Below are 23,783 nucleotides of genomic sequence, written 5' to 3' on the forward strand. Positions count from 1 at the left end.
CCAACAGGGGGGTCTTAGGTTTAGGCACCAACAGCGGGGTCTTAGGTTTAGGCACTAACAGGGGGGTCTTAGGTTTAGGCACCAACAGGGGGGTCTAGAGGTTAGGGGTAGGTACAGGGAGGGTTTGTTAGTAATTTTTTTTAAACGTTATTATATGTTTCACTATTTAAACGGAAGATTAACGTTTTTACAATTGCCGATTTCATGCACATTCTTTAATGATTTATAACTTTATAAAACATTAATTTTAAACGAAATACAGTACAATTCATTTTTAAACGTTATCCATGCTTATCGTTTAAAACCCCGCGTCCTTTTTTCCCAGCGCCCCTTTTTAACGTACGTGGATAAAAGAGACCAAAAAGCCCTCCTACTAAAAAAAGCAAAGCTTGGTGTAATGTTCCTTCTTAAAACAGAAGCAAATCTGCAATAATTCAGCTATAAGTGAACATTTGTGGTTACCCACAATGCACTGCTACTGAATATGCAAATTATCCCTCTTTGCCCTTGGTTTGATATGACACTACTTCTTCTTCTTGCTTGGACCAGCCCCTTCTTCTTGCTTGGACCGGCCCTGGGGGCGGGGCGCTACTTCTTCTTCTTGCTTGAAGGTTGAGGCACTTACTCTATTATATATATTGATACCATAGTCTGCCTATACTATACTCTTTATGCTCCCCTCCATAGATGTGGTAATTGATTCCCACCATATAGCATGTAGCACGCAAGATTAATACCGGTACACTATATTGCCCCATGACAGGAGCTTAATGATAGGTAAATGTTCTGTGTATTTAAATAGGTTGATGCATAGTATGATTGCCTGTAGCAATACTCATGTTACAGAGCTAGTGGGAGGTACATGTATGAACCTCGGGGAGAGCCTAAGGGAGACTCTTCATTGGAGTATGTGACTGCACAGGGATATGTGTGTTTTAGTAAATACCTCTGACTTTTAATTACCTTTTGCGACGGTACCTGTGCTGAATTGCCTGCATTTATGTGCTGTGTGAATGTACAGAGGTTTAATTACTTTTGCTGTTTCCAATTTGACCGCACCCCTTTAGCACCTCCTTCCCTTTCAATCTTATTTAGGTGCCTCTGTATAGGAGATGAACTTCTACTTTGTATCTGGCGTCTCACCAAGTCCCATCTCACCCTGGAAAGAATACCTTATTTCCAACCGTAGTACTTACAGGCATCTCATGCCTGGTAGCAGGGGCATAACTACAGGGGGCAAGGGGGGGGGGGGCAGAGCTGTAAGGGGGCACCAACTACTACTTCACTCCCTGTGATAAAGGGCTCTATCCCAGATCAGGTATAATTTATAGTTACGCCCCTGCCTGGTAGGTTAACTAACTACTACCAAAACCTATCTTGGACCATGTTAGTAACATAAGGCTGAGCCCTGCTGCCAACGTACAGCTAGTGTTATGAATTGTTTGATGTACTCAGTAACGTAGAAAATGTGTCAGGGTTATATAAATAATAATAATAATAAAGAAGTATAGGATCCTCTGTAAATTTACAGTGCACTTGACCCTTGCAGACAGGTTTGATTCATGAAATCAGAACAACTTTGACACACCATGCAGCGTTCTCTAATCTTCTCCTCAAACAACGTGATGTACTGCAGATAACCATGCTATTTTATGACATCACAAACTCTACTGCCTGCCTATTAGTTAAGCCTCTGCAGTGACTGTAGAAGTGGCATCAGGTTAGCCAAGGTAATGGGAAATAATGGAGTTGTAGTTTGAATATAGCTACTCTATCCCAGGCTGCACAGCAAGACAGCAGTTGCAGAGAATATGGACTATAAATTGTAAGATGGTACCATACATGGGTATAACAATCACCCCTGTGGCCCCTACCATCGTAGGTGGTCCTGGAAGCTTTGGGGGTCCCTCTTCCTCCCACTCCCCAACTGCAAGTGTAACCAATTGGCAAAATAACCTCAACGTTCAATCACAAAAACATTTACAGGAATTTTTTTTGTGGTTACTTTTTAATTTCATTTTAACTCTTTGTGGAAATGGGTTAGGGGTAAGTCAGTAACGCTATACTAATTTCACTGTGAGAGGGGCGGTTATCTGGGTGTCCCCTCCCCAGGATGTTGACACCCCCACCTCCTTCTGGGCACTGGAGGTGGGGAAGAGCCCCTCTCTTCCAGAGCGCCCCCCATACCATGGACCACATGCTGCTGGTACTGCTCGGGCTGCAGTCTGGGATTCTCAATCGGGCTATCCCAGCCTGCATGGGTGAGGAGAGGTTAATGATGCTCTGAAGGGGGACCCTGTGTCAACTCACAGTTAAATTTGACAGGGATCCTTGTATAGCAATATTGCAGCTGTACAGCGATTCCTGCCCAAAGTGTTGCCAGTTCCAGGTGGTCATTACGCACTGCATACTGACCACTTGAAAACACCGGCAAGAAATTCACTGCTCTTTCTTTTGATGTTTGTAAATTTACACTACCAATAGGTTGATATATTACCTGTCATTTAACCACATTTCAAAAAAAGTTTTTTTCCTCTTTGTAGCTTTAAAATCGACTTTCTCAAAAAACTAAACATTTTTTGAAAAAAAATCCCACTGTTTTTACTATACCCTGCAAATGTGGTGATTCTAGCATGTATGCAGGTTTTGCTATTTACTGCTAAAGTCGGCGGCCATTGACATCTCTTTGAAAAAAATAATTTTTGGAGACTATTTTGCCATTGATTCCCCTCTGCCATGCCACTGTCCACGTTCTTGGACAATTTGTACAGACATTGTGGCTGCAGAGATGCCTGAAGGTTTTTCTAAATTCGCGTGTCATTAAAGTCAATAGGGCTCACTGTGAACGTGCGAATCGCAAATTTTCTTGGGAAAATTTGTGAATGGTCTGCAAATGTTCTTTCGTGTTGTTAGGCAAACTATACACAAACTGTAAGGCTCTTTTTGTTTGGGAGTGATTTCTACAATTCCGCCATGCTTGTCATTGTTGTTAAATTGTTTCCTTATGGTGGATTCATGAAAAATGACCAAAACAAAGAAGCGTTAAGTCTCTTAAACAATAACCTGAGTATTGCATGTCTTGGTGTGACCGCTGATGGTCTCCCAATCCTGTGGAGGGTAACACTGGAAACTGTCTAATATGTGGGCTGGTGGAGTCTGAAGTCTTTATAAATGTTTTTTCCACATTAGAAATTTTTATTGATTTTTGAGATAAAGGTGGTACACTTATATCAAAGCATTTGAAATATAAAAAAAAAAAAATTATGGAACGCTTCACGAATTTGCGTGTCATCCTTGCGCAGGGGCCATGCTAATCTTCTCTGTATCGTTCCAATTTTAGTATATGTGCTGCCGAAGCGAGCACTTTAGAAATGTTTTTTATGACATTTTCCATCCTGGGGAATGTGTTTTTTGGTTGAAACCTCCTTTATCCCATGACACTATTCCACAAATCTGTTATGAAAATGAGACCAGGGCCCATATGCAATGAATCTTTTCTTCTGTGTTTTCTCCTCCTTTTAAACAACCAGCAAGTAATAAAATACCCAAAATAATTTTGATATCGCCTTTTCCACTAATTTTTGGTACTTTTTCAAGTACTCAAAAGTTTTCTTAAAGAAAATAAAAAAAATATTTCCCAAGAGAAAATGCAGGATAAAAAGGGATTATACAGCCTAAAATTAACATTGTGTATCATATTTTTTTTTAAAAAGTTATGATTTGCTGAGTCTTTCTTAGCAAGTTGGAACTCTCTTTATCGGAAACCACCACAGCACGTCTCTGAAAAGAGGCAGGGCTAAGCACCAGAAGCCAGGGCACACCGGGTTTGGGGGGCAACTTGCAAAGCAAAGACCCAGAAAGTCATTATAACTTTTTTTTGAGAACATGATTCACACAATGTGAATTTTAGGCTGTATAGTCTCTTTAAATAAAGGTGAACCTCCCACTCTCACCTGATTGATTGAAATGCCTGGCTCTAATGTATTACTGGTAGGGAGAAGGTGCCCCAAAAAATAACCATGGATGTAATAAACATAAAATTGCTTACCTGTAAGAAGAAGGGGCAACGCTAGTATTAGAAAGAACTTTTAATACACAGATACAAAAACGATAATGTATTTCGCGCAGCACAGTCCGCTTCCTCAGATCAAATAAAGCAGCGTCTGGGTAGCCAAGATGCAGAGCTTGGAGCCCTTAAACTCTTTAAATTGGTGTTTCCCCTTCTTCTTAGAGGTAAGCCATGTTATGCTTATTACATCCATGATTATTTTTTGGGACGCCTTCTCCCTCCCAGTGATATTGTTTACAGCCCCCTAGCTATTGGAGGTTGCTGTCAATTGTTTGTTTTTGTGTACCCAAACAATCGTTTTTGGAGTGTGACCCATGCATTTGAAGACAAAGAGCCCAAGTGGGGATAGGATTTCCTCACTTGTTTTTATACTGTGGTGGCTGGTCCTGCAACCCACCTTTGTGAGTACCTCATCACTTTGTATTTATCCAGAACTTGACATTAATATACTCACTAGTCTCTCTCTGTGTTTATTCTGTATCCGTAGGAAGTCTTGGGACTCCTCTGGACTACACACCTCCCCACATGGCTCTAATGTATTCCCCTTCTTACATTTACTGATAATGTAAAAGGTTTACATAGATATGAACAAAATTTGGACTATTTGTTGAATTGGACTCTCATTGTCTAGGTTTAGGATTTGCAACAATAACATTCACATTTTAGGTCATATTTATGCAGAATCATAGAACAGTATATATGGTAGATGTAGATAGATAGATAGATAGATAGATAGATAGATAGATAGATAGATAGATAGATAGATAGATAGACAGATAGACAGACTTGCAGGTGTCATCGTCATGATATCTGCACTATATTCAATAAAATGACTTATGTAACAAAGTGAATATATAACTAGACAAGTGTTGACAGCATAGCACTAAAATCAATATACACTCTGCACCTTGTAACCTTCTTCTCCATTTGTAATAGTTACTTTTAACTTGACAAGCTGCTATTGATACTTGATATTTGTCAGTGAACCTTACTTACAGGAACATTTTTTTTATTTTTCATCTGTATATATAAGATAGTCTTTGAAGAGTTTGAAGATTTTTCTTCTTTGCTTTTTGCACAGCAGTGATGATCATTTAAGTAAATTCAAAGCTTTTCATTTTGTAGATTTAAAAGTATTTTGTATCTAGCAACTGCTTTCATGCATCTAGCGACAGTTTTCATGTATTTCATTTCATGTATTTACATCAATACTGGTCACATTTATTTACTATATCAGCGAATTCAGAGCACAGAGCCGTTTCTTGGGCAGTGTGGGCAGGGCGACCGCCCTGGGCGCAGACCAGCAAGTAGAAGGGGGCGCAGGCAGAAGGACATAACCGCTAGGGAGCTGGTGACGTGCGGTGCAGCCAAATGGAAAAAGAAAGAAGATTACCAGCGCGATCACCTTTCTTGACTCTTCCTGGGCTGCCTGCATCAGACGTTGAGTCATCATCACATCACCACCGCGTGATGACACCTGATGTCCTGTAGCGGTACTGCAGGCTGTCAGTGCGCGGTGCTCATGGAGGAGTCAGCTTTCTGGGCTCTCTTAGTCTGTGTGGTCTCTTGATCCCTGCTTCCTCCTGGATGAGCGGCTGGTCACTAGTAAGTAGGCAGATCTACTTGTGACCTGTGGCTGTGTGACTGTCCCTAAAGAGTGAGGGTTTGCGAGTCCATGGGAGGGGGGGGGCGGGAAGGGGTGCAATTTAGCCTAGAAACTGCCCTGTCAGAGCATATCCTTATTATATCCATATTAGGACACCATAATATTTGGTCAAGACATCTGTATACTTGTGGTCATCTTTGCTTACCTGTCACTGTGATCCTTGGATTGTGTACGTATTATAATGTCACCGAATGACAGCTCAACCTACTGCCGCTCAAATTCCCAGTGGCATTAAAGGGACCCCGAGTAGATGAGCAAAATGGAAAACTGAATTTACCTGGGGCTTCCTCCAGCTCCCCATAGCCCACAAAGTCCATTGGCATCCTATGGGTCCCCTCCATGGTCCCACTGGTGCCTCCATTAGGTGCGCAACTTCGGCTAAACTAATGTGCAACTGCGCATGCATGGCCTGTATGCACGCCTGGCAATCACCCGCCCATGGCCGTGAGTGTTCTGCATAAGCGCGGTTCTCTAAAGACACAGGGGGCTTATGGCGAACCGAAGTAGCGCACCTAATGGATAACGGAACTATGGAGGGGTCCCAGAGGACATCAAGGGACTTCATGGGATATGGGGACTAGAGGAAGCCCCAGGTAGGTTCAGATTTCTATTTTGCTCATCTGCTCGGGGTACCTATAAAAATACTATTCCCCCTCTGAGTCATAGCAACTGGGAGAGAGAAGTAATTCGGGGTCTGACGATTGCCGGAACCCCAAATTACCCTTGTGCAGGGTGCGCACTATAGCATTAGTGCTATAGCGGAGCCCAGCCATGGCGCTCGGCTCTGAAACCACCTGATTCACCTTGGACTTACCTTCAGCCTCATTCTTAATAAACTTACTGTAGATGATGAAACTTCACCACGCTGGGAAGTCAATAAACACAACCTAGTGCCTCATACACATATGAGGAATGACACCAGGCAGGGATGAGGACTTGATCACTTGGTTGACTGTGAGTGGCTGAGGCTGTACAGACCTGTCACTAGCCTCCAGCCTATTCTGTTGTTATGGGGGAGGATGACCAGCAGTGAAGCAAGTGGAGTGTCATAGAGTGGATGGAGTGAGGAGAACATTGCCTGTTGGGCTGTTGTGAATCCACTGTGAATGTTGTGCGCATTGGGCTTGATTCACAAAGCAGTGCTAACTGTTAGCACGCTTGTGAAAAGCACCTCTTCAGGCGTCGACTGAGCTTAGGCGTGTGAAAATGAACTCGCGCGCAAAGTCCCGCACGCAAAACTTTGCAGTGTGGTGCGCGCGAAACGTCGCATTGCGGTGCGACGAAAACGACGCACCCGATGCGCCTATAAGGTTGCATCGGGTGCGACCTTAACGTCGCACTATACGACTTTCCACGCGAGTTCATTTTAAAAACGGTGCTAACCTAGTTAGCACCCTACTTTACATGCCCAAAGTCTTTAGGTGTGCTAACTAGGTTAGCACCGCTTTGTGAATCAAGCCCATTGAGCGCAGAGGGGTTTCAATCACCTGTAAACCTTATTCAGATCGTGCATGAAGATTAGAGGAAGAAGTACCTCCACATCATTCACATTACTGTACATGTACCCACAGTTAGATTGCCTAGGGCCCGATCAATGTTCTTTGTTCCTGTCTGCACCCTCTACAAATACTCTTACCAATGACTTGTTTTGATGACTCCACAGTCCTGATGTTTAGAAGGATGGACTTAGAAATGTGTTCTACTTGATGAACCACACCTTTCCCGATTCAGTCTCATCAGTTAATTTGACTGTGTCAAAAATGGATGAGGACCTCAACCCTTGAGGACTGGAGTTCGACATCCTTGGCATAGCACTTACAAGCGTACATCAATAGAACTCTAAGCACAATCTGGAGATGTCATGCTGCAGAAGTGTTGTTGAGTTTATGAAATTCAGAGAAGAAAATCACAATTAATAATTTATCTAGTGCAGCACTTCTGTTTTTCTTGCCCCAGGTGTAATACTAAACAAGATTGCCTAAAACCCTGAAAATAATTTGTACATATTTTATGTTCTCCCACAAAACGTTTCGCACGGAATTCATTTTTGTCTTGCTAGGTGTGTGTCGGGTGTTTACACGTCCGTGTTTTTTCTGCTTCCTTAAAGTTAATAAAAAATGTGTTTTAGTGTATAACGTTAATAGGCGGCTCTGCTAATAATATAATTTAAGCCTCAGCTACATCTAGAACAGGATAAGCGAGTAAATTTCAGTTACTTCGATTCTTTATTTATTTTTCATGTGTATTTTATCTCCGCTTATGATACATTTATGATATACGGCCCAGGATTTTTCCCCAGCCTCAGCAGAATTCTCACAGCTGAGTTAGAATGAACCTTTCAAGACGGTAATATGGAAGTTGCCATTTTCCTGAATTATATTTAAAGTGTATGTGTCCTTGTAAATCTTACCTCAGAGAATAGTTTTTTTTTAGGTAAAACTCCTGGAAGTTTTAGCTCTGCATACCCTAACTGGGAGTCCAGCAGCAGTTTGAGGTAAGTTTTGTGTAGGCATTTTACTAGATGTTTTTTTTTTCATAAAAAGAAAATGTGAAACCAACTTTTTTTATGAAACAACTAACAACAAGTACCTGCTAATGTGCCCCTTTTTTGCACTTCCTATGATGCACTTGCTCTATGATGATTCTTTTCATCGATATTAATCTGATTTGAAAATGTTATAAAATCTTACAGAAATCGATGCTGCAATCAATTCTCAATCAACTGATGGAACATTTCAGTCAATCGGCTGTCGATCGAGAACGCTTTGCTAGAGACATTTGATTCGATGACCGATGAAGCTACTCTCACCTGTCCACGGTGTGGTTTGGGACTGGCTGCTTCTTCCTGTCTTCTCTCCTGTGTCCCCGGGTGTCTGAGCGACGTAATGCAGAGGCCAAATACAAGAGGCCTCTAGTGGTACGTGCCACAGTGCATCTAGTGTTTGACCTCTGCTACGTCACACATGCAGCCCGAGATTCAGCAGCAAAGGAGGAGAGCAGAGACCAGGGAGAGCAGAGACCGGGAACTCCTGTGGACAGGTGAGAGCCTGGTACACCCCACAACTTAGGAGAAGAAGGGGGGACCTGAAAGGTGCACATAGGTTTTCAAAGATTTCATGCTGGAATTGATTGAAAATCTGTGTGTAGTCTGTGGAGAGAATTGAGCAGGTAGATCCCTCTCTGATCAGATAATGATTGGAGAGGACTCTTTCTGTTGGCCATATCAACCAGTGTATGGCCAACCAGTGTAGTGTCCCTCCCCGTTCCATAGACTGGACTTTTTTCCAACATAACCCACATATATAGTGGACGTGCACACATACACGCACACACACATCCACATGATCTAAAAATGGTACAATTCTGATATTCATGTGGCTGTTGTGAGCATATTTGGTGGTGTACAGAGGTCAGCATAGGTACTCTGCTCTGCTATGCAGCCCCATATTCCTGCATCTGTAATGTACAGTGTATTCTGACTTTTTTCTCATAGCCAGCATTACAGCTAAACCCAGGGCATAAACTAATCCCCTTCAGCAGGCAGTACTTCTGCATATACAATAAAGTATGCATGTGTTAGGCCTCATTCAAACCTAAAATCAAAAATGCAAGCGATTTGCGTTTTTGTGCGCTTTTTCCCCCCCTCCCGGCACTCCACTACATGCTGCGTTTCTGATAAAAGTGCTTTTCTAAGCGCTTTTCCAGAGCGGTTTTGTAATTCCCTCCCTGACGCAAGTCAGGAAGTGAACTCTTTGACCCGGAAAAGAATAAATACAATGCATTTATTCTTAAAAATGCGAACATTTTGTGAGCCTTTGTGTTTTTCTTATACCTTCCATTGAGGCAAAATCACCTCAAAAATGCAGTATAGGCACCACTTTGCTGAGCGGAACGGAAACATACCGCTCAGATGTGAACTCTCTCATAGGGAATCATTGCACAAGTGTTTTTAGGGTGATTATGAAAATCTTGTAGAAAAGTCTAAAACAAGTGACTCATGCTGGTAGTTCACATGTCCGATCACTGAAGGAGTGTTAACATTTGAAAGAAGCCTCATCCTATAGGCTAATACCAGTTCCTATTGCATACCCCAGGAGGGGGATACAGTATGTATTAGAAGTTGATATTAATCTATAAAATAAGACGACACTTCTGCTTCATTTGCATTATCACAACCCTCCCAGCCCCCAACCCCCCCCCCCCCCACACACACACACCACCATACACAGAAATTGTATATGCTGCCTAAAGAGCTGCTTGAAAGGTACCCCATGAATGTTAATTGATTTTTTTTCTTGAGTCTTTGTACACATGCAGATTTACAGGTGCCAGTTGTTTTTTTTATCTTTTCTCCACTGCAGCCAAAGAGACCCTAAATGTTCTTTATCTACTCACCTCATCACAAATGTCTTCTTATTGCTTGTCCACAAAGTGTCCAGGTCAGAAATCAATCCCCCTGGAAATATGATCTGCTTGTATCAGGTTCCTGGGTCCATTTTTACTGGTCAGGTTTTCAGTCTTTTTTCACCTGCAGGAATAAAATACAAATGTAAAGCATGCCTGCTAAAACAGACCCCAGCTCTTATGTTTCCAGAAAGCAGAGGTCCTAAAATGAATACGGTAATATTACCAATTTTTTATGCCTTACCGTATTTGAACAGATGTTTAGCAATGACATTTTCTGTGAAATACAGCAGAAATGACTGTAGCGCTGCTAAATACAGCATAATCTTCTAAACTTCCACTGAATTAAATAGATAAGACTCCGCTGAGTCAATAAATAACACATCTGTCTAAATTTAAATTTGTGCATATTTCTGAAATGCTGAAAAATGTAAATAATGCAAAACTAGAAATAGTTACTGTACAGTAAAAAGCTTGACTATTTCCAGTGTTCAGTACTGTAATAGATTTTGTTATCACGCTTTTACACAGAGCTCACATCTTCTGCAGCAGGTGCATAACTAGAGGGGAGCAGCCCTTGTGATAGTAAGGGGGGCCCAGAGCTGTGGGGGCCCCGGTTACTAACTTTCCCTTCCTTGGATACAGGGGACTATACTTCAGATCAGGTGGTTTTGTAGCTACACCTGTTTCGGGTGCAAAGACCATGATGGCCACACTTGTTTTATGACCCTTGTGAGATGGGCCCCAAGGCCATAGAGGGCACCAAGGGAAGGCAAGGGAAGGGGGGGGGGCATTGGGGGGGCCCATCAAACTTTCTCTGGGGAGCCCCATCAGTTGTAGTCATGCCACTGTTCTGCAGTACTTTCAGAGGACATCATTACTATTATTATTATGTATAATAACAAAAATGAGACACTGTCATTTTATAAGGTGCTGTAAAAACTAGAAAAAACTCTAAAAACTAGAGAACAAGTATAGGTACATAATACAAACATGGACGAATCGTACAGCGGTCACAGGTCCGAATGTAACGTCTAACAAAACATACAGCAACTAGACAACAAGAAGAGAACCGCGCCTTTGCAAGCTTTAAATACTGTATAAACCTATAGGAAGAAAAAGCAAATATGGGAAATCAAGTTTTATATCCAGAGGCGGTGAGTTCCTCAGTCAGATTCTGTAAGAACAAAGCTTGGTCGATGTTTTTGTGGAATTAGTTTATCCACTTAATCTTATCTGGACGACTATAGTCGTCAAGATAGGACCCGCACTAGTCTATCTGAACGTGTATCCGCGTCCAGTGTGGTTGCATTGGGTATGCGCGGATGTGCATGCTCCTGCCACTCATTTGTATGTTTAAGGAGAAACCGTGACCAAGAATTGAACTTCATCCTGATCAGTAGCTGATACCCCCTTTTACATGAAAAATATATTCCTTTTCACAAACGGATAATCAGGGGGCTTTGTTTGACTGATATTTTGGTGAAACCCCTCCCACAGGAAACTGTGAGGACCATGGTCCTGGTAGTTCCCTGTCTGTGAACCTTATTCCATTGTGGGAAATAGCTGTTTACAGCTGTTTTCAACTGCAAAAAAAGCAAGCAGCAGCTACTTCCACTGACATCACCTGCCAGCACAAAAAATGTCACCATGTGATACATGTCAGAATGTAAATCAGGGAAAGGAAAGATTTTACAACGGGAAAAAAACTGACTAATCATTTATACATAATTATTTATACAAAACTAATCATTTATACATAATTATTGTAAACATGAAGCACTTTTTTATTACATTATTTTCACTGGAGTTCCTCTTTAAATGGATTCTTCAGCCAGGGGCAAGGTGAGTAATCACCAACTACTAGAGATGGCCCGAACCTCCGATTTTCGGTTCATGAACTTCCGCAACAGTTCGGTTTGTGCGAACTTCCGCGAACCGCAATAGACTTCAATGGGGAGGCGAACTTTGAAAACTAGAAACACTTATGCTGGCCGCAAAAATGATGGAAAAGATGTTTCAAGGGGTCTAACATCTGAGTTTTTGCATGGAGGAGTGGGATAGATGCCAAAAGTCCCGGGGAAAAATCTGGATTTGGCGCAAAGCAGCGTTTTAAGGGCAGAAATCACATTGAATGCTAAATTGCAGGCCTAAAGTGCTTTAAAACATCTTGCATGTGTATACATCAATCAGGGAGTGTAATTAGAGTACTGCTTCACATTGACACACCAAACTCACTGTGTAACGCACCGCAAACAGCAGTGTTGTGTCGGCCATGCTGGACTGATGCGTACCATGGCGAGAGTGCAGGCGAGTGCAGGCGATAGACTTGACTAATACAATGTGCAGTCACACAGATACAGGTATGCACGGAGTGGTATATCACACTGCGTGCACTCACGTTGGTGGGTGGATGCACTGAAGTGAACAACAGGTAGTAGGTATATGCAGTGATGGGTATTACAATGTGCACCTGTCACACACAGACAGGTACCGGACAGGCACAGTGACAATGCGTGTGCTCACGTAGGTAGGTGGGTGCACTGTGAACAACAGGTAGGTGTATGCAGTGATGGGTATTACAATGTGCACCTGTCACACACAGACAGGTACAAGAATCAGCAAGGAGCAAGCTAGTGTTGGGCGAACATCTAGATGTTCGGGTTCGGGCCGAACAGGCCGAACATGGCCGCGATGTTCGGGTGTTCGACCCGAACTCCGAACATAATGGAAGTCAATGGGGACCCGAACTTTTGTGGTTTGTAAAGCCTCCTTACATGCTACATACCCCAAATTTACAGGGTATGTGCACCTTGGGAGTGGGTACAAGAGGAAAAAAAATTTTAGCAAAAAGAGCTTATAGTTTTTGAGAAAATCGATTTTAAAGTTTCAAAGGGAAAACTGTCTTTTAAATGCGGGAAATGTCTGTTTTCTTTGCACAGGTAACATGCTTTTTGTCGGCATGCAGTCATAAATGTAATACATATAAGAGGTTCCAGGAAAAGGGACCGGTAATGCTAATCCAGCAGCAGCACACGTGATGGAACAGGAGGAGGGTGGCGCAGGAGGAGAAGGCCACGCTTTGAGACACAACAACCCAGGCCTTGCATGAGGACAAGAAGCGTGCGGATAGCATGCTTTGTACCACCATGCAGTCATAAATGTAATAAAGATAAGTGGTTCAATAAACAGGGACCACGCGGCAACGCTAACCCAGCAGCAGCACACGTGATGGAACAGGAGGAGGCGCAGGAGGAGAAGGCCACGCTTTGTGAGACACAACAACCCAGGCCTTGCATGAGGACAAAAAGCGTGCGGATAGCATGCTTTGTACCGCCATGTAGTCATAAATGTAATAAAGATAAGAGGTTCAATAAACAGGGACCACGCGGCAACGCTAACCCAGCAGCAGCAGCAGCAGCAGCACACGTGATGGAACAGGAGGAGGCGCAGGAGGAGAAGGCCACGCTTTGTGAGACACAACAACCCAGGCCTTGCATGAGGACAAAAAGCGTGCGGATAGCATGCTTTGTACCGCCATGTAGTCATAAATGTAATAAAGATAAGAGGTTCAATAAACAGGGACCACGCGGCAACGCTAACCCAGCAGCAGCAGCAGCACACGTGATGGAACAGGAGGAGGCGCAGGAGGAGAAGGCCACGCTTTGTGAGACACAACAACCCAGGCCTTGCATGAGGACAAAAAGCGTGCGGATAGCATGCTTTGTACCGCCATGTAGTCATAAATGTAATAAAGATAAGAGGTTCAATAAACAGGGACCACGCGGCAACGCTAACCCAGCAGCAGCAGCAGCAGCAGCAGCACACGTGATGGAACAGGAGGAGGCGCAGGAGGAGAAGGCCACGCTTTGTGAGACACAACAACCCAGGCCTTGCATGAGGACAAAAAGCGTGCGGATAGCATGCTTTGTACCGCCATGTAGTCATAAATGTAATAAAGATAAGAGGTTCCATAAACAGGGACCGGCAACGGTAACCCAGCAGCAGCAGCAGCAGCACACGTGATGGAACAGGAGGAGGCGCAGGAGGAGAAGGCCACGCTTTGTGAGACACAACAACCCAGGCCTTGCATGAGGACAAAAAGCGTGCGGATATAGCAGCAATGCTTTTTGCCGCCATGCAGTCATAAATGTAATACAGATGAGAGGTTCAATAAACAGGGACCGGAAACGCTAAACCATCCCAGATGTTCATCGGTCATGTTACTTGGTTGGGGTCCAGGAGTGTTGCGTAGTCGTTTCCAATCCAGGATTGATTCATTTTAATTTGAGTCAGACGGTCTGCATTTTCTGTGGAGAGGCGGATACGCCGATCTGTGATGATGCCTCCGGCAGCACTGAAACAGCGTTCCGACATAACGCTGGCTGCCGGGCAAGCCAGCACCTCTATTGCGTACATTGCCAGTTCGTGCCAGGTGTCTAGCTTCATGCCCGGTTTCAGGTCCAGCGGTGCCAGCCACAAATCCGTCTGTTCCTTTATTCCCCTCCAAATTTCCTCCCCTGTGTGCTGCTTATCCCCAAGGCAGATCAGCTTCAGCAACGCTTGCTGACGCATGCCAACAGCTGTGCTGCACTGCTTCCACGATCCTACTGCTGCTGGTGCTGGGTTAGCATTTCCGGATGAGGTACAGCTTTGAGATGCGTTGGAGGAGAAGGAGTCAGAGAGGTAGGTGCTGCTGTTGTTATCCAGCTGTTTGCGGCGTGGGCAACACCCGCGCCGTAGCAGGTGAGGAATCGCTGCCAGGCTCCACAAGGTTCACCCAGTGCGCGGTAAGGGAGATGTATCGACCCTGGCCGAACGCACTCGTCCAGGTGTCAGTGGTGAGGTGAACCTTGCAGGCAACGGCATTCTTCAAGCTTCGGGTTATTTAGCTGACCACGTGCTCATGCAACTCAGGCACTGCAGAGCGCGCAAAGTGGTAGCGGCTGGGAACCACGTAACGTGGGATGGCCACTGACATCATGCCCTTGAAGCTGTTTGTCTCCACCACTCGATATGGCAGCATTTCGCAGGCCAGAAGCTTGGCTATGCTGGCTGGCTGTTACTGCCACGGCCCGGGGGTCATTTGCTGGCAATTTCCTCTTGTGCTCAAACATCTCAGAGACAGACAACTCAACCGTAGCGCTGCACACCGAAGGGCTGTTGGTTGTTGTGTTTGATGAACACTGGGAGACCTCAAGAGCACTAGTCCGGAAAGTGACAGTGTCAGCATCGTCTGATGTTTGTGAATGTTGTGAACCACGCAATGGCTGGGCTACTGCTGCTGCTGAGGCGGGTCTGGTGGTGAGTCTGGTGAACCCAAGGGAGGCAGTGTTGCTGGTGGTACCCTGTCCTGCCGCGTTTGCCCACAGAGTGGGATGTTTGGATAGAATGTGGCGGCTCATGCTGGTGGTGGAGAGGTTGTTAATACTTTTCCCCCTGCTCAGGCGGGTCTTGCACACCTTGCAAATCGCCATGGTAACATCCTCAGTGCAGTCTTCAAAGAAAGCCCAGACTTTAACTGGCTGAGGACTCGGACCTCGTGCGTGATGTGCTGGTGCTGCTTAACCCACTGCTGGACGCTTGAGAGGTCATCCAAGTAATTATCTGGTCCTGTTCTTTTGGATCTGTGAGGGTTGTTGTCCTGGACAACATGGGCAGTATTGAGTGGGTTTTCTTGGGTGCTCCCCTGTGGCCTGTACGTGAACCGTCAGGGGAAACACCTCTTCCCTTGCCCCTCCCTCTTTCACCGGATTTCTTCCTCATTTCACTTATCCTTAAAGTACACGCTGACTGGCAGCAGTACAGTGGCAGTACAGAAATGCTATACAGTGGTGGGTGAGCGGTGTACCACTATTGTCAGCAGTGACACAGAGCACAATGCTATACAGTGGCGGGTGAGCGGTGTACTACTGTTCCCAGCAGACACAGAGTGGAAGTAAACACAATGCTATATAGTGTGGCTGAGCCGTGTACACAGAGTGGCATTAAACACAATGCTATATAGTCTGCTATATAGTCACCCCGAACAGGGTGATGTTCTGCAGAACCCGAACAGTGGCAAACACTGTTCGCCCAACACTACTGGGAGGGAACGCAGATTTTAGTACCTAAACACACGATACAACATGTTTTCCGGGGTCGGACTCTGAGGCACATACAGATGGTCCCGATCATCATCCTCATCATACAACTCTTCTCCTGAGTCTGACCCACCCACCACCTCTGCCACCCCAACATCCCCAGACACAGACCCCTCATCGTCCTCAACATTAACTTGGGATGCTGGCCTGAGCCAGACCTCCTCCTCCACATCAGGCCCCATCATCTCCTCAATGGCAGCCCTCATTAATCGCTCTGGCGACGGACTGATGGACACAACGTTCTCCTCCGGGGAGGGCTGCTGCTGACCACTGGCTGCTGGGGTGGATGTTATAGCTTGCGTGGGGCGTTGGCTGTTGCTGTTGTTGGGAGTGCTGCTCACAGCGGAGGTCTCTGGGGAACTCATGTTGAGCTCATATAGTGGTTGACGGTGAGTGGAGTATTACTGATCCCAGCAATATACACACTGACTGGCAGAGTACGCAATGCTATATAGTGTGGCTGAGCGGTGTACTCAGAGTGGCAGTAAACACAATGCTATATAGTCTGGCTGAGCGAGCGGTGTACTACTGTTCCCAGCAGAATCAGAGTGGCAGTAAACAATGGTATATAGTCTGGCTGAGCGGTGTACACAGAGTGTCAGTAAACAATGGTATATAGTCTGGCTGAGCGAGCGGTGTACTACTGTTCCCAGCAGAATCAGAGTGGCAGTAAACAATGGTATATAGTCTGGCTGAGCGGTGTACACAGAGTGTCAGTAAACAATGGTATATAGTCTGGCTGAGCGGTGTACACACAATGCTATATAGTCTGCTATATAGTGTCAGTAAACAATGGTATATAGTCTGGCTGAGCGAGCGGTGTACTACTGTTCCCAGCAGAATCAGAGTGGCAGTAAACAATGGTATATAGTCTGGCTGAGCGGTGTACACAGAGTGTCAGTAAACAATGGTATATAGTCTGGCTGAGCGGTGTACACACAATGCTATATAGTCTGCTATATAGTGTCAGTAAACAATGGTATATAGTCTGGCTGAGCGAGCAGTGTACTACTGTTCCCAGCAGAATCAGAGTGGCAGTAAACAATGGTATATAGTCTGGCTGAGCGGTGTACACAGAGTGTCAGTAAACAATGGTATATAGTCTGGCTGAGCGGTGTACACAGAGTGTCAGTAAACAATGGTATATAGTCTGGCTGAGCGGTGTACACAGAGTGTCAGTAAACAATGGTATATAGTCTGGCTGAGCGGTGTACACAGAGTGGCAGTAAACACAATGCTATATACTCTGGCTGAGCGAGCGGTGTACTACTGTTCCCAGCAGACACAGAACAGTAAACAGAATGCTATATAGTGTGGCTGAGCGAGCGGTGTACCACTATTCCCAGCAGACACAGAACAGTAAACAGAATGCTATATAGTGTGGCTGAGCGAGCGGTGTACCACTATTCCCAGCAGACACAGAACAGTAAACAGAATGCTATATAGTGTGGCTGAGCGAGCGGTGTACCACTATTCCCAGCAGACACAGAACAGTGAACAGAATGCTATATAGTGTGGCTGAGCGAGCGGTGTACCACTATTCCCAGCAGACACAGAACAGTGAACAGAATGCTATATAGTGTGGCTGAGCGAGCGGTGTACCACTATTCCCAGCAGACACAGAACAGTGAACAGAATGCTATATAGTGTGGATGAGCGAGCGGTGTACCACTATTCCCAGCAGACACAGAACAGTAAACAGAATGCTATATAGTGTGGCTGAGCGAGCGGTGTACCACTATTCCCAGCAGACACAGAACAGTGAACAGAATGCTATATAGTGTGGCTGAGCGAGCGGTGTACCACTATTCCCAGCAGACACAGAGTGGCAGTAAACAGAATGCTATATAGTGTGGCTGAGCGAGGTACACAGAGTGGCAGTAAACAGAATGCTATATAGTGTGGCTGAGCAAGCGGTGTACTACTATTCCCAGCAGACACAGAGTGGCAGTAAACAGAATGCTATATAGTGTGGCTGAGCGAGGTACACAGAGTGGCAGTAAACAGAATGCTATATAGTGTGGCTGAGCAAGCGGTGTACTACTGTTCCCAGCAGTGACACAATGACAGGGGGACCCTGGCTAGCGTGGCTGGAGCGCGAACTACCCTGCCTGCCTACCCAAAGCTAAACCCACAGACAAATGGCGGAGATATGACGTGGTTCGGGTATTTATTTACCCGAACCACGTGACAGTTCGGCCAATCAGAGCGCGTTCGGGTCCGAACCACGTGACCCGTTCGGCCAATCACAGCGCTAGCCGAACGTTCGGGGAACGTTCGGCCATGCGCTCTTAGTTCGGCCATATGGCCGAACGGTTTGGCCGAGCACCGTCAGGTGTTCGGCCGAACTCGAACATCACCCGAACAGGGTGATGTTCTGCAGAACGCGAACAGTGGCGAACACTGTTCGCCCAACACTAGAGCAAGCTAAGAAGCCTACAAGAGCCTAACTAAGCTTTCCCTATAAGTCTCTGCACAGCAGCTCTTCCCTTCTCTAATTACTTCAGGCACACGAGTGAGTCCAATGCCTGACACTGCCTGCCTTTTATAAGGGGGGGGGGGGGGCTCCTGGAGGGAGTGTAGCCTGTGATTGGCTACAATGTGCCTGCTGACTGTGAAACGTTCGGGCCATTTCTACCAACTACCCCCCAAGAGCCTGCCATTCCAGCATCTAGTGCTGGTCATCCTTTTCTACACTGATTTTTGAAGGTCCAGTGTAGCTGAAAGGTTCTGATGTTGATGTTTCTGATGGTGTGAGAGGAGTGTTTGGTACCGGCAACTCTTCACTTTTTATTTATTTATATGTTATGTGTAGTCATTGAGATATAATAAAATGATGATATTTTATCGAATATGTCTAGTTTGAGTATTTATTTTAACGTATAGTCTCGGTATCATTTTCAGGTTTTTTTGTAGCTGAAAGGAATTTTTTGAACCACCCGGGGAAATATGAAGCTCACTGCATCCCTAAAGAAAAAAATTAAAATCACCTAAAATTCCCTCTCCTTATTGATTTTGGTGCATTTCATGGCAATTTTTCATTTTCATGAAGACAAAATTTCAGCAATACAAGAAGTGACAATATCGCCCATCACTATTAGAGATTGTCCAGTTACAGACAGTCACATTTACGCACATAGAAGAGTAGGACCCTTTTTTTTTTCTTTTTTTTTTTTTTATAAGGATAGATATTATAGAGATTTTATTTTAAATTCAAGCAATATTGCGTTAACATTTGCCAATGAGTCCACAAACATTGTTCTATAATGTTTGCCTATCACTATCGGAGGCTACCAGGTGATATCTGGAGGGAGCAGGCTGGGGGTGGTACCATATGCTACCTAATAAAAATATCTAGGGGATGCAAAGACTACTTAATACTAATATCTAGGGGGCATAAATGCTACTCACAGAAATCTGGTAGAGGGGGGGGGGGAGATGAAGACTACCTAATACACCAGTAACTAAGGTTGGGGAAGGGCATCCAGGATTATGTGTGTGTGAGGGGGGGGGGGAGTTCTAGTTTTCCAATAATGTCCCTTTCTAATAAGGCACAGTGAGAAGGCCTAGGGCATCAAAACAACACGCCGAGTGGTAAATGTGGCAGCCTAAGGCACAAAGTCAATCATATTTTGAGCTCTGTTCTCTCTTAAAGCTATACAATTACAGTGGAATGTGTATGAACAGGTGCATAAGACAGCATAACTTGTCAGTAAAGCCCAGCTTTGTATTCTTGACTGTATTATCTTTGCGTATGATACTTTCACAGATTTCATCTCCCCTCCAGAGTCCTTCTCCCGCCTCTGATGTTCAACAAGTATGACACTGGGACATGGATGGTGACAATAAATCTACCGTATGCCAATGACCATCTGCCACATAAACCAGTTAAGCAAATATTTACACAAAAGTAATATTCCTAAATGCAGAGAAAGCGAAAGCTTTTATTAAAGTAATAAAACAATGTTGTGCATTCTCACATGTGTTCATTGAATTATATAGGTCATGTGGCTCTTACGGCCTTAAATAAAGTGCCTCGGGGGCCACAGATAGAATTACTGTGCTTGCTCAAGGCCACCAGAAAACTTTACTTGGACTCAGACCAAGATAAATAAAAGCAGTGCAGATGTGCTCCTCTGAATATATATAGGTGTAAAATGAAAATATACCCAGAAGATACATCAGACATAATTACCTTGACTAATAGCGACTATTTTCCTGCCACTCTTAATGGCAATTTGTATGGTTGCAATCACAATATTTACTAAGAGAATAATAACTGAAGTGTGACTGCTGGGACAACCCATATGCTTGACTGCAGATCCTGGTCCAGGCAGTTAATTAACTTGTGAATTGTTGCATAAACGGTGAAAACAGCATTCCTTCGTTTTTATAGCAATCCTGCTATCCAACTCGGGAGGACTAAATAAATTAAAGGAAACATAAAGTAAGAGGTATATGGATGGTAGCTAACTTCTTTTTAGGGACTGCTATTTTCAAGCCTACAGGATTAATTAAATCAATCCAATTTTCTGATCAATCCCATCAATATGATCGGATTGGTTAGAAGACTTTTGTCCATTAGTGGTCCCTATTGATCATTTTAAATCGCTCGTACGAATAATTGCGCGTAAACAATCGTTCGGCAAAATGTATCGTCAGAGGCCAGTGGCCACCTTAACGGTCAAAAATCTCCTAACCTATCTGATCAGATTGACGAGATTTATCCGAAAATAGGATTGATTTAATTCATCTGATTAGATTGTTAGGATATTTTCATTTGTAATGGTAGCCACTAACGGTCACATTTTTAGCTAAAAATCATTTGAGCAATCAGATAATTCTGATTGGATGTGATTGGATTGGTTGTAAATAATTGTAAGGATCCCTCCTGTAGCATGTTCTGTCGGTTGCAGTGGAGCTGCAACCGAGCAGTTTTGAGTTCTCTGCTTGCATTTGGTTGCTTAGTTTCGATTGCATTCGCAATAAGTCTCATTGCCATCTGCAATCACTCCGCAGTTCAGAGTGGCTCAGGATGTTGTCGTGAATCCACCTAAGCCTTGCTGCAGTTGAACTGCAGCTAGATTTCTTACATGTATGTTGTTGCATAATCTGGCATGCATTTGTGATTAGAGTTCTTTCCATTTACAGTCAGCTTGCTGCCTTCAATCAGCCTAACACAGGATTGCATGATTACCATTCAACTGGAATTTGCATGTCTGCTCTCATTGGCTGATGTCCATAGAAAAGTCTACTCCTCCTCTCACACCCTGCCTGTCATAGCGTTCAGCTTTGCCTTAGTTGATTGCTGGGTTCCTTGTGTGAAATTTGAATATTGTATTGCATTACCTTGCCTTGACTGCTTGGATGTTCACTGCATCTGGGGTACAATTATGTCTTTTCCTATCCAGATAGTTTGGAAACTGCCTTCACCACGTTGGTGACTGGTAGTATTCTTTCTAGTCCTGTTCCTGTGGACGTAACTATAGGCTGCGATTGCTATTAGTTATGCTCCTACTTGTTTGTCTTGTCTGTGCCAGTGTGGATGTTTGCTATTGCTGGGGCAGCGATTGGATTAGCAAGCGTTTTGTCTGTCTGTCTGTTGTCTGTCCTTGTTGCTCAGTGTGGTGAACATCAGAGGCTCAGTGCTGTGGTCGCACTGAGCAACCATTGTGTCTTGTGTATTGTGGCGGTTATCGGAATCTCAGAGCTGCAGTCGCTCTGAGCAATCTTGCTCCCTTTTTCATAGCTCCTGGTGTGATCTGTGTCATCTCCTCCACAAGAGCATCCGCTCTATTACCTAATATCACCCAGCTGCATAGTCTTGCTTGTTCTGGTGGTACTCTGGTTTTCTCGGTCTCAGTCGCTTTACCTTGCACGTTAAGACCTCCAACCGAAGTCAGGAGACATATTCAGTGTCCTGTTCAAGCGGGGGTGTGTCTATAGGTGAAGCCCGTGGGCCAAGCTCAGAGCTACGGCAGTAGATTGGGGTATAGCGGCTGAAGGAAAACAGGAGATCCGCCAGGCATTACAATAATCTCAGTTGATGGGTAGCAATGGGCCGAACATCAAATTTAAGATTAACAAGCGGCGAACGCGAATTTCCGCAACAATTCACGAACAGGTGAATCTGGCGAATCAACCTAGACCTAATGCTCTCCCTGTCACAACACACTGTCCTTTATCTGCCTAGCACAGAAGCCAAACAGAGACTGCAAAATGGCTTATTTGCTGGCTTTATGATGGGGGGTGGTCCAGGTGGGAGGGATTGGCTGCCATGTGCCTTCTGACTGTGAGGTAAGGGGTCAAAGTTTAGCTCAATGTTGATGTATAGGGGGCGGGTTGAACACGCCATGTATTCACCTGAACGCGAACACCCCTTGTTCAACGCCAAAAATTTGCCAGGTGAATAGTTCTGCCCATCTCTATTGATAGGCAGAATTGATTACAAACAAATATAAAAACGGTCGTCCGATTTTATTTTTGTTGAACCAAAATATGGATTTTCTTCTTGGTTGTGATAGACAGGAAGCAAAGATTGGTTTGATGATGGTGTAGTGAACGATGTATTATGATATTTTATTTCCGAACAGAATTATCTGACTGCTGAAATGTGTTTTTTTTTCTATAAATTCGATCATTAGTGGTCACCTCCAGTGGTCTCAAATGATTATTTCCAATTTTTCATGCAAATTATTGTTCGTAAACAATTGTTTGCTGAATTGTATCATTAGTTGCCACTTTTAGTATCATAAATAACTATTAGGTAGTTTTATGATTATTCCCCCTGTTCTTCCCTTTCAGAATTCCTCATACTCCCTCATACTCCCTAAACAGGTTCTGATCTGGAAGTATTTTTCTCTCCATTTTCTTTGGTACTGGTTTGGCATAGCAGGACTTCCCTCTCCACAAGCGACCTAAGTGTTGGTGTCTCAGTCCAGAAAAGGTTGTGGAGATCTGAGCTGCACAGCTTGTTGCCCAGCTAAGTGTCTCCCTTCATGTTACTTGCATGTTACTTGTTTTGTGGTTCATGTCGACTTTGTGGGATAAACCATAACTAACCAGTATTCAGATCTTTATTATTTAACGTGTTATTATGATTACTGGGAAATTGTTTATGTCATTTGCCATGAATCTTTGTTCCCATATGTTAGCTCCTTACACATGTTTATTGTTGCATGGGAGAGCATACATATGGTTTGGTTTATGTTGCTGGCTACTCTACATTTGTATTATTGTGGTGATTTATATTTCAGAGCAGAGGCCTCCCTATTGTGTGGTTGGAGCATGTAATTATCTAATTCCAAAATGTAGGTTGTACTTTATATATTAGTATCACAATTATTACCAGAGAGGTTTCTCATACTATTTATTAGCCATCTAACCTTGTTCTTATTGCACTTATCCCCTTTTTTTGGATACTATTAAAGATTTGTGATACATTATTTTGACATTAAGTAAGTGATGCAATATCTTCTAAAATCAGAATCATTTTTATTCC

The 23,783-nt window shown here is 44.1% G+C and overlaps 1 non-coding gene across 1 annotated transcript; it reads right to left on the minus strand.

The window, feature by feature from the left end:
• Positions 1-3,257: 3,257 nt before the first annotated feature.
• On the minus strand, positions 3,258-3,364 carry LOC137505445 (U6 spliceosomal RNA). Its single transcript, XR_011020059.1, has one exon. It is a non-coding gene; the product is annotated as a U6 spliceosomal RNA (small nuclear RNA).
• Between the last annotated feature and the right edge of the window lie 20,419 nt (positions 3,365-23,783).

This window comes from Hyperolius riggenbachi, chromosome 4, assembly GCF_040937935.1.
Source record: "Hyperolius riggenbachi isolate aHypRig1 chromosome 4, aHypRig1.pri, whole genome shotgun sequence".
Lineage (NCBI taxonomy): Eukaryota > Metazoa > Chordata > Amphibia > Anura > Hyperoliidae > Hyperolius > Hyperolius riggenbachi.